The sequence below is a fragment of the Sorex fumeus genome, unplaced genomic scaffold (assembly GCF_029834395.1).
Source record: "Sorex fumeus unplaced genomic scaffold, SorFum_2.1 ptg000064l, whole genome shotgun sequence".
Lineage (NCBI taxonomy): Eukaryota > Metazoa > Chordata > Mammalia > Eulipotyphla > Soricidae > Sorex > Sorex fumeus.
Genome location: NW_026606121.1, coordinates 5346989 through 5359353, shown reverse-complemented (window position 1 = coordinate 5359353; position 12365 = coordinate 5346989). Strand labels below are relative to the sequence as shown.

Genomic DNA, 12365 nt, shown 5'->3' with positions numbered 1-12365 from the left:
AGTGCCAGCCAGCCAGATGCGCGTCGGTAAAGGCAGGAATGGAATGTGTTTGTTTCCTGCTGCTCCATGGCAGGATACTCTGTTAGAAGTTGACGTAAACGTGTTTTTTTGGATTCTTGTGTGCGAGTCTGTACCTCCCACTACGGCCTCCTCATCCAACCACCTCGGAAGCCCTGGACATCAGGGAATTGGAGCATCTGGCAGTGCCTGCTCTGGACAGTAGGTGGCAGGAGTGCTCAGCCAATGAGGCCCACCACAGAGGTGTAGGCTTCCCTCAGGGTCCCCCTGGGATGACTGAGGGGCCCTGAATCTGCACCCCAGACTTGTGCACCTGTTGTTCCTGGCCCGCTGATCTCTGCTGCCCTCAGTCCAGTCCTCCAGCCACCACCTATGCCCAGTGCCAGGATCCCCCTCTGCTCTCCTGGGGGCCTGGGGATTGGGATTCCCCCCATCCTGGGGGCCAAATTTTTCACCACAGTGCAGCCCAGGCCTGGCTAGGCTCGGTGTGGTGCTGGAGGTTGGACTTGAGGCCTCTCGCTTCTGTGGGGAGGTTCCACTGAGCCATGTCCTGAAGCTGAGAAGGCGCTGAGCTCTTCACTCAGCAGGTGTTCATGGCGCCTGTCACCCAGCGTGCTGCTGCACTCGGTTGGAGTGGACGCAAGTTCTGAACCCTTCTCCCCACCGCCCCCCAGCAGCCTGCCTGCCTGTGTACTCTCCAGGCGGCTCTTCCTCTCAACACCCGCGTTTGGTGGTCTCGGGCCATTCCCCCACCCCAGGCTGCCAGTGCCATGGGTGGACGAAGGAAACGAGGACCAGCCCGGTTGGTTGATGATCACTTGCCTTTTATTCTATTCTCCCCATGCAGCTGTTCCAGTCTCACCGAGCCCCTTGTTCTAGTCTCATACTACCCCTCATTCCCATCTCCTGCTATCTCTCCCGCTCATCTCTTCACACTTCCTCTCGCAGCTATGTCTCTCTCTCTCTCTCTCTCTCTCTCTGTCTCTCTCCACGCGCCTGCTCCTGCATTCTTTCCCTACATTCTTTTCCTTCTGTCCCCCTTGCTAATCTCTTCGCGCTCCATCTTGCTGCCCTGCTCTCTTGTCTCTCCAACTCTGCCAGCATTGGGGGTAGCCACACATCCAATTTGGCAGCAAAATCAACATACGAAAGCCCTCCTCCTGCTCAAGGGCAAAAATACCTCCTTAGTCCAATAACTTAATTAACATCTTAATTCTTAATATTAGTCATTTTGTATGGACACAATAAGAGATACGTTGAGCTTGTAGGGTGGCTCTCCTGGGGACACCTGGCCACAGACTCAGACTACAGCGCTCAGGCCAGATTAATTTTTCTTAACCCTAGCAGGATCCAAATGTAGTTATTACTCTTTGGATCATGACAGAATTTGTCCATGACCGTGCTCTTATAGTTAAGTATTATGGCACTTTGGCGAGGCCCATTTCAATGTCAGGGTAGCTCACCGCTTGCCCTGGGTCCATCTAGTCCCTCATCAGGACCCTGCTTTTGGGGTGCTAGGAAGTAAGGGCAGCTGAGGCTTAAGTCGAGAGAACAGATGTCCAGAAGTGAATATCATTCAGAATTTACTCTCAGGTTACAAAAGCATAGCATTAACTGTCTTACTGTGTCCATACAAAAAGGACATTGCTCTAAATTAACTATGCAAAGGGCTTAAGAAGAGAAAAACAATACAAGTTAACAGGGCACAAAGAAATAGGTTACAAATAAACACAGAAATGGGAGCACTGTGATGGGAGTAACAATAAACCTAAGCTCCCCTGCAGCAAGGCTGAAAGGACAAACCAATGTTATCCTATACCTGCCCATGACCTGCACAGTCCCTATGTGGGCCCAGCTTGCCCCAGCCACCTTCAGGCTTCCCTGTTGTGTCTAGCAGGGCCGTGGGATCTGTAGCCCCGTCTCTGGCTTTTGCAATGGGCGTGGAGGTAGCAACCCTCTCTGAACTGAGTGTGAGTGTTCCAGTCCCATGGGCACAGACTGCTGCACACCTGCTCCCTGTCCCTGTCCCTGATTCTGGTGAACTCACCACTTCAGCCAGAGCAGCCAGGGCCACAGTTTCCCTACTCTGGGTGGAGACACTCCGGGTAGAATTACTGGGGCATTCGATACAGGTGACTCATCTGTTGCCCCTTTAAGTGGTCATAGAGAGGTGAGGTGAGGTGTATTGGGCACACATGACCACCAAGACCCTCTCTCACCCCACTTTCGCCCACTAGACAGTAGTTTGCTCTTTCCGGCATTACGTATAAATGGATTTATACTTCTGCAGTACATTCATTTCATGGGGACGTTGGGACACACCCAGCAGTGCGAGAAGGAAACCCGTGTGCAAGGGAAACACCCGTCCCGGTCCTAGGTCTCCAACCCCCTGTACACACTTTCTACTAATGCCAGGTGGGTGCTGAGACTCTGGCTGAAAGGACTGTGGGGCCCAGGGTGTGCTCTCCCTTTGCCACACCTTGCCCACTCACGGAGACTGCCCTGTGCTGGGGAAGAAAGGAGAGCCTCGCGCATTTGTGAAAGACATGCCCTTGCCACTTGAGGAGTTTTTTTTTTATTGAATCACCTTGAGACACAATTACAAAGTTGTTCATGATTGGGTTTTGGCCATACGATGTTCCAACATTCATCCCTTCCTTCACCAGTGCACATTTCCCGACACCAATGTCCCCAGTTTTTGCTCCCTCTTCTTTTAGGCACTGTGGTTTGCAACACAGGTATTGACAGGTTATCATGTAAATCCCTTTCTTGTCCAGAGTGATCATTTCCAACTATCATTGTCATAGTGGTTCCTTCTCTGTCTTAACTGCCCCCAGCTTAATGAAAAGCTTCCAACCATGGACCAGTCCTCCTACCCCTCATTTCTACTGCCTTTAGGTATTAGTCTCATACTGTTGTTGTTTTTAATATCCACAAATAAGTGCAGTCATTCTATATCTGTCCATCTCCTTTTAACTCATTTAATTCAGCCTGGTACTCTCCATGTCCATCCATGTAGAAGCAAATTCCATGACTTCATTTTTCCTAATGACTTCGTAGTATTCCACTGTGTAGATGTCCCATAGTTTCTTGATCCACTCATCTGTTCTCAGGCACTGTGGTTATTTCCAGATTCTGGCTATTGTGAATAGTGCTGCAATGAATATAGGAATGCAAATGGCTTTCTGTATTGTGTTTCTGTGCCCCTGGGGCATATTCCCAAGAAAGGAATGTCTGGGTCTTATGTATGCAAGCTCATTTTCTAGTTTGTTTTGGTTTTTTTTTTTTTTTTTTGCTTTTTGGGTCACACCCAGAGATGCTCAGGGGTTACTCCTGGCTCAGGCACTCAGGAATTACTCCTGGCGGTGCTCGGGGGACCATATGGGATGCTGGGAATCGAACCTGGGTCGGCCATGTTGGCTGTGTGCAAGGCAAACGCCCTACCCGCTGTGCTATCGCTCCAGCCCCCTCAATTTCTAGTTTTTGGAGGAATGCCCATATTGTTTTCCAAAAAGACTGGAGCAGTTGGCATTCCTACCAACAGTCCCTTTCTCCCTGCATTTGCAACCGGCACTGGTTGTTCTTTCTGAAGTGTGCCAGTCTTTGTGGTGTGAGATGATATCTCATTGTTGTTTTGATTTGCATCTCCCCGTTAATTAGTAATGCAGAGCACTTTTCAGGTGCCTTTTGATGTGCCTGCCACTTGAACCACACCCCAACTGCCACCCCCACCCCCCAGTTCATTCTTTTTTTTTTTAATTACTTTTTCAATTTACTTGCATTTGGACCACACCCAGGGTTTACTCTTTTCAAGAGTTCACACTTTCATTTTTGGGTTTTTTTTTTCTTTTTGGGTCACACCCGGAGATGCACAGGGGTTACTCCTGGCTCATGCACTCTGGAATTACTCCTGGCCGTGCTCAGGTGACCATATGGGATGCTGGGAATCGAACCCAGGTTGGCCACGTGCAAGGCAAACGCCCTACCTGCAATGCTATTGCTCCAGCCCCAAGAGTCCACACTTTCAAGTACATTTATTTAAACCTGTTGGCTGTTACAGAGTCACTTAGAACATTGATGAACAAGCCTGAGCACACGGAAGATTTCCATGAGTACACAGAAGATTTCCATTTGATCAACATCAAGGAGAGGAATTAGGGTCACAGTAGATACTTAGTCACAGTTTGGTTTTTGTTTGGTTTGCAGGCCATACCCAGGAGAGCTGAGGGGTTCCTTATTACTGACTCTGCTCAGGGTTTACTCCTGGTGATGCTCAAGGACCATATGTGGTGCCAAACCAGGTTTGGCTGCATGCCAGGGAAGAGTGGCAAGGCCTGTACTCTCTCTCCAGCCTGATACACACTTCACTATTTTAGAAACTGCCTGACAACCAGATCAGTACAGCCTGACTCTTTGCAGTCAGTGGCACCACACAGCTCCCAAAAAACAAGTGCTTTCAGTTCGGCCACAGCAAGTCTGTCCAATCCAGCCATCATCGAGGGCATGCGGAGATTTTGAAGCACTGGGTTCGCGTTTTCCTACTTTAGCTATAGAGTTTTGTTGGTAAAATATCTTAAAATCTCTTGCCCGTTTCTTAAAAAACTGGGTTGTAGACTGGAGAAGTAGCACAGTGGGCGGTGTACTAGCTAGGAATAAGCCCTGAGCACTGCCAGGTGTGGTCTAAAACAAAAACTGGGCTATTTTTATATTGAAATTTGAGAATTCCTGGTAGGTTTTTTTTATGTTTACAAATACTTTAATTCTGAAGTCTTTTTACTGTTTAAGCAATGGACCCAGTTAGATTTTTTGTTTTGGTTTTGGGGCCACACCCACTGGTGCTCAGGGCTTATTGCTGGCCCTGTGCTCAAGGACTGCTCCTGGTGGTACTCTGGGGAACAAATGCGGGTGCCAGGGGGTTTGAACTGAACAAGGTCAGTTGCATGTCAGCCATATGCAAGACAAGCATCTTATCCCCTGTCCTATCTCCTGGGGTTTACCCAAGCAGACCTAAACAAAGTTTTGTTTTGCTTTCAGGTCATACCCTGTCCTGCTGAGATCCTTCCTGAGGTGCTCAGGGTACCTGTGGTACTGAGGTTGAACTGGGTCAACCACTTGTAAGGCGAGTTCCTGCTCCTAAACTGCAAGGCAAGCACCTTACCTGCTGTACTAACTCTCCAGCCCCTTGTCAGTTCTTTTTGTGTTTCTGTGATGCTGGTGGGCGGGAGGGGCATCTCACTCCCAACTCAGTGCTTAGAGGACACTGGGGTGAGGGGACAGGACTTGAGGCTCCTGCATGAATGCACTCCAGCCCTTTGAGTGTCTCCCTGGCCAGAAGCCATCTCCATACTTGGTTCAGCTGTTGCCTTACCCTTTACCATGACTCAAAGGCAAGTTCTATGTCGTGTGTGTGCATTTGGACCACACCCAGTGGTGCTCAGGGTTTACTCCTGGCTCTGCTCTCAGGGATCACTCCTGACATCTGGGGGGGGGGGGGGGGAATACAAGGTGCCTGGAATCAAACGCGGGTCCACCGCATATCAGGCAAATGCCCTATCCACTGTATAATCACTCCAGCCCCATGTCTTAACTTCCTTTTAAATTCTTTTTGTGACCTAAATTAAAATACTACAATATGGTCTGGAGCGATGGCACAGCGGGTAGGGCGTTTGCCTTGCACATGGCGAACCCGGGTTCAATTCACAGCATCCCATATGGTTCCCTGAATACTGCCAGGAGTAATTCCTGAGTGAAGAGCCAGGAGTAATCCCTGTGCACCACTGGGTGTGACCCAAAAAGGAAAAAAGAAAAAAAACTACAATCCCTGAAAGGTGAGCTGGTTGAAAGTAAAATATTTTTTTCTTTTTTTTTTTTTGTGGGGGTCACATCTGGCAATGCTCAGGGATCACTCCTGGGAGGACACCATCAAACCCAGGTCAGCTGTGTGCAAGCAAAGTGCCCTATAACCCACTGTACTATCATTCTGGTCCCTAAAGTCTTCTAATTTTATTAATTTTGGGGACTTGCCCAGGTGTTGCTCAGGATCCCGTTTCCCCCTCCCTATTACCATACTGGGCCAACCAGTACAGTGCTCAGTGCTGGAGCCAACTCCTCAGACCCTGGGGGGTGGGGACACCAAGACCACATGCAGCAGTGTCTGGGGGCGTTGAGAGCTATATCCAGTGATCTTAGGGGCCATGTGCTGGTGGGGATTGAGCTTGGATACGGTGTACGCAAGGCTCGTGCCTAACCCCTGCACCATCTAGCCAGCCTCTAAAATACTTCGCTTTTCATAATTAAAGGTAGTATGTGTGACTGCCAGGGATATTCTTTAATCACCCTTTTAGGGAGGTAGGGCTGGGAGTGCAGTGGTAGCTTACCTTGGCTGCAGTAGACCTGGGTTTGATCGCCACCATCATATATGATCCCCTGAGCACTGCCCAGTGTGGCCCAAGAACCAAAACGTTTAACTTGTGAAAAAAAAAAATGACACCGTATGGAACATAGAATGCAGGTCTGAGGGCAGGGGACCAAGAGATTCCTGCTGGCTCCCACTGAGACAAGGGGAGCTTCTGAGGTGGACTGAGAATTCGGGGCTTCTGGCGTGGATTGAGGGGCCCTCCAGCACTGGAGCTTACTTATGTGCAAATGAACTCAGATGAGCTTGACTCAGTATCAGAACCCCCAGCCAGAGTCGATGGTCAGCTCCGGGGTTGCCCCGGACCTGTTGAGGAATCAACTGCTAAGACTTGTATCCAACTGCTCTATTCCACTCAAATTCATCTGTGGATGAATGCCACCATGGTCCGAGAACAGCACACTACAGCAAGGAAGCGTACAGGGCTAGAAAGCTCTTCCCGTGGACTCTAGAATGGCCCCTTCTTTCTCCCGTGGGGCCACACCCCACGAAGCCTGCGACTGCTCCTGGCACTGAGCTGCGGCTCCACAGTCTTTCTTATCAGTGACTCCCATTGGTGCTCAGGGACCCCCATGCTCCCGTGTCTCCCGGCGGGGATCTCCCGTGGGGCTTCTCATAGCTGGCCAGGGCTGTGCTCTGGCTATCTACTTGGACAGCAGGTCGCCAGCTGGACCCATAGCCTGGAGTGGCAACTTTCTCCCGCATCTGGGCGTGGTCCTGCGTGTCCAGGGCGCGGCCCGTGCGCTGGGGCGTGGCCCTGTGTGTCCAGGGTGTGTCCTCGCGTGTCCAGGGCGCGGCCCCTGCGCTGGGGCGTGGTCCCGAGCCGCGCCTGTAAACCCGGCGATGTCTTACAGGCGTCGGCGCTGGGCCCCGGTCTCTGCTCTTCAGGCTCGGCGGGTTGAAAAGCTGCGGAGGGAGCTTCTCTGCTGCCGAGGACAGGCTGCGCCTCTGCTCGGGGCCTGGAGGACCCCCGGAGTTGCGGGGAGGAGCCGCCGCAGCAGCCGCCCAGGCTCCCTGGCCGCCCCGCGGCGAGACTAAGAGCACGTGACCTGCGCGGGCCAATCGCGGTCGCCAGAGTGGGCGTGCGCAGAGCGGCCCGCGGGGGCCACGCCTAGGTCACGTGCGCGTCGGGGCGGGGCGGAACAGCATCTCGGGCTGTCGCCGCTGGGGGCCGAGTGGTCACTGCGTCCCAGGTGGACGCGGCGCCCCGAGCCCTGCGGCAGGGAGAACAGAGACGGCAGCAGAGGCCCCCGCATGCCCAGACCAGAGTGGCCTCTCGGCGGGTCGTGGCCAGCCCCAGCTCCATGTCTGCAGTTAGCCCGTCCCAGGCGTGGCGGACTCGGGGCCAGCATTCCCGCTGTCCCCCCAGCCTCCTTCCCCTGCATCCCTTTCTCCCTGGGGGGTGTCCAGCAGACACAAACAGCAGTGGTCCTAAGAAGCGCTATCCAGGCCCGGGCAGGTACAAGATGAGCCCCTGGAGTGGGCTGCAGAGACGGGGCAGGGAGGAAGGCGCTTCTTGCCCAGCTGGCCTGACGCAGGTTCCGCAGCTCTGCTCCGTGCCCTGACTGTGGGAGAGAGCTGTCTGTGGTCCTGAGGATCAGGTCCCCTCCATCCCCCCCCCCCCCCCCCCGCCCCGCGCCAGCCCCACCCCTCTCCTGGCCCGCTGCCAAAGCCAGCAGAGTGGCTTCCGGCCAGCGGCCAGCGCTGCCCGGGGTGCCCCTCCCCTGGGCACGCCCTAACCCCCAACACACACACCCTGGGCTTCTCTGACTCCTGGGATGGGAGGAAGCAAAGCTTCTGCTGATCTCTTGTCTTCAGGCAGAGAAAGCTGGTCCTGAATCAGCATCTGTAGGGCCTTTCCTCTCACACCTTTGAACCGGCGATCTGCAGGGGCAGACCCGAGCTGAAGGAGTTAGTGGTGTGGGCTGGACTGGAGAGCCACCTTGTCTCGGTGACTGTGGTGGGTGCAGATTGCTCTGAGCCCCCAGTGCCCCCGACATGCACTCAGAATGTTGGCTATACACGTCTTGCTAGTTTACAGATTAAAAACATTTGAGCAGGTAACACTTTTTTGTTTGGGTTGTTTTTTGGTTTTTTTTTTTTTTTTTTTTTTTTGCTTTTTGGGTCACACCTGGCGATGCTCAGGAGTTACTCCTGGTTTTGCACTCAGGAATCACTCCTGGCGGTGCTCACGGGACCATATGGGATGTTGGGAATGGAACCCAGTCGGCCGCAAGGCAAACGCCCTACCTGCTATGCTATCACTCCAGCCCCGAGCAGGTATCACTTTAGATCATCCAGTTTCAACCTATGACTTCCTGGTCACCTTCTGGGGTGGGGGACCACAGGAATCTGGACCAGCAGGGATCACGGATGAGACCAGGTGGAGGAGTGGGCAGTACCATAAGGAGGACAACGAGTTCAGCACCGAGTGTTCTGTAGGAAGGTTGTGCAGGTCTGGGGCTGACTGGTGGGGGAGGCTGCCCTGGAGTGACCCTCAGTTTCTGGAGCGGGGGTATAATGCTGCCCAGGGGTCTGTCTGCCCCACTGTCCATCTACTGAGAGAGTGGCCTGCCTAGCTGTGTCCCCCTGCCTGCCCAACCTTGCCCCTAGGTTCCCTGCCCTTGTCACCCAGCCTGTCTCACCTTGCCTCCAGTCTATCTGACCTTGTACCTAGCCAGCCCGACCTTATCTCCTGCCTGCCCAACCTACAAGCCTGCCTTACCTGGACTGTTCCCAGACCCACACTGCCCATCATGCCTTCCTCCTGTTCTGGAGTCTGGCCAGTGGAGAAGACAGGATGATGAGGGAAGGAATGCTCCAGCCTGTGTTTTGTGCCACTCTAGAATATTGCCCTCCTGGGGCCGGTGGAAATGCCTGAACAGGGAACAGCTGGCCGGATGCCCCCTTGTCCAGGACCTGCCACCCTCAGCAGCCTGGCATTGTTGGCAAGAACACAACAGATTAAGGCTTTTCCACAGCTGCGTGCAGACACAGGCCTGTTCATGAGCCTGGAGCCTGGACAGACTGACCGTCGCACAGCTGCAGGCACCAGACCTGTGACTGTGTTCTACAGGCCACATGAGTAGCCAAGGCTAGGGGCGGTGGAGGTGCCTGCACACAGAGTGCCTGCCCAAGTCTGGCCCTGGTGGCCCCAGCTCTGATCTCTCAGCCTGATCAGAGTGTTAACCAGGATGGGCCCAGACCCCGTGAGCACGGCTGGGAGCCCCCAGATTCACGGGACACACCTGCTCTGTGAGGGCTGGCTACTCCCCCGTGCTGTGTGATGCAGGAAGCTCCACACAAACATTTCCTCCCCCTCTCCAAATGCCCAGCGTGCACTGCATTCTAGGCAGGGCATCAAGGCCCCATGCCCAGGAAGGAACCCAATGTTGCAGAAAGTCTGGGTTTCCTGGAGAATGTTGTAGGCGGGGGACCCCTGCAGGGCTCCTGTGCTGCCTGGGAAACAGGTGGGGGGGGGCGGGGAAGAGTTTGTGGTTTCTGGGATGTAGGTGGACCCCTCGGGTGGCTCATACAAGTTAGGAGAGAAAGACGGTCGCTTTCTCCCGATCCGCCTCTGCCACCTGGGACCCACGGTTACTGGGTTCTTGTTCCGTTCACGGACAAGAATTTCAGGAGTAGACAAGCAATGAAGTAAATAGATTTTATTTGGAGGGCTTTTGAAGATGTGGAAGGAGAGAGAGGGAGAGGGAGAGGGAATGGAAAGTAACATGCTCAAGAGAGAATCCGGGCTTCTCCAAGGTCAGAGAGCCCATAGACACATTCCAGCATTAGACACGAAAGCATGAAAGTACACATCTCAATAGGGGAGATGTGGTTGACACATGTGCTCAGGCACCACATGTGCTCGGTCACACAACACACAGGCTCGGGCAGCATATGCGCGCCCTTCATTTGTTCAAGGTGTCTTTTATAGGCTCTTCTTGGGTTGTCTTGATCTGGAATTTCTGGAGTCTTCTCAGGGCTGGATCACATTTTAATCAGGTTAAGGGAGAGGTCTGAGGGTTTGAGAAATTTCATGGGGAGGAGTCCAGTCTCCTCAGGGTCTGCCGAAGGTCTTATCAGGTCTGTTTTCTGTAATCACAGGGTGGATCAGTCTTAGGATTTTCCTCCCAGTTCTGTTGACCTAAATTTTGTTGCCGAGGGCCTTTTCCTATCTACTTGCCTACATCATATTCCCCCCCTCCTAGAAATTGCACCACCTTAAATCTTTAAGAGAGAATGGCTGAAGGTCCATCTTCTGAAAATACTTCATGCTGACAAAGGGGCACTGACCCTACCTGCACAAGGTGACATCTCATGTTATCTTAGTTTTAGTGGGCCCCAGGCAATGAATGGGTTGTGTTCCTGAAGTTACCTAAAAGAAAGAAAAGAACAGATCAATTATACTGAGTGAGTGATGTCACTCTGAAATGATTAAACCCTGAAGAAGTCCTTTCTGATCCAGTAAGGATGTGGTTTGCTCTCTTAGAAAGCATAAGAGTTGGACTGGAGAGATAGCACAGCGGGTAGGGTGTTTGCCTTGCATGTGGCCAACTTGGGTTCGATTCCCAGCATCCCATATGGTCCCCCGAGCTCTGCCAGTAGTAATTCCTGAGTGCAAAGCCAGGAGTAACCCCTGAGCATTGCCGGGTGTGACCCAAAAAGAAAAAAAAAAGATTTAACAGAAACCAAAGCAACAGAATGCCTACCGGTTAAAAAAAAATGGAAAGGAATAACTTCACCCACAGGTTTGGTTGATAGAAAATGACTTCCTGTGTCCAGATTTTTCTAATGGCATAGAAGCACCAAGTCACTTCTCAGATTGGAAAAGCTATCCATCTACTGAAGCCATAAATAAGAACCAATAAATATTTATACTTTGAATATTTGCGCATTTGATCATTTGTGTGAAGTCAAACTGCCAATCCTGTCCCAGGTAAATTCCTTGATGCTGAACAGGTGTTAGGAAAGGAGGCCCAAAATTTCCACTAGCATTAATGGCACAGAAAGCACAGTTCTGAGTTCCATCCCATGGAAGAAGATTTTCAGTAGAGCACAATGGTAGGGTGTTTGCCGGCCTGGCTGAGCCAGGTTCGATTCCTCCACCCCTCTCAGAGAGCCCGGCAAGCTATGGAGTGTATCTTGCCCGCACGGCAAAGCCTGGCAAGTTACCCATGATGTATTCAATATCCCAAACACAGTAACAACAAGTCTCACAATGGAGACGTTACTGGGCCCGCTCGAGCAAATTGATGAACAACGGGAGGACAGTGCTACAGTTATTAAAACATCTCTTAACATGGAAGCTTCCAACATGGAAGCTTCATGTAACCTTTTAACCATCAATTTCTTTTTGGAAAACCTGTTCCAATGTCTATTGTTCCTCTTCTACAGTGCATTCTGGCTTAGATGAAATTTTCTCTGATATTAATCCCATGGTGTAACAAAAATTAAGAGCTGTTAAAAGCCCTTCTTCTCTCCAAAGGACTACATGTGTTCATAGAACGGAGAATGAGTACTTAGAGTCAGTTTAAATGTCCTCTTGGCACTTTAGTCAATTGACAGGCTGGGGGAAAGCAATTAATTCTGCACTTTGAACTGAGGTTCCTCCTCGTAAAGCTCTGGCTTCCAATGTCCTGGTCAGACTAGTGATAGCATATACAACACTGAGTTCCTTTATAGACTAGGCTGCTTACCTACAGCCAGCAAACCAAGTTTTATCTAAATTACCCAAAGTGGTAATTTAAATTACCATAAATCTAAATTACCCAAACTGCCCCTGCGCCTGGCTGTCCTTGCCTGGGCCCCTTGGAGGGGGCGGGTTGAGTTTCCCTCCCTGCCTCAAGCAGAGCTCCAGTAGCTGAAGACCTCCAGAACCAGCCACAACCATGCTGAGACCACTCTCCACACGCATGAAGGTACCGGCAGA

At 51.9% G+C, this 12365-nt stretch overlaps 1 protein-coding gene across 1 annotated transcript in view; it reads left to right on the top strand.

Moving 5' to 3' along the window:
• SUN1 (Sad1 and UNC84 domain containing 1) overlaps positions 1-12365 on the top strand; it is a 304333-nt gene that overhangs the window by 242002 nt on the left and 49966 nt on the right. The gene's annotated exons all lie outside the window — the stretch shown is intronic.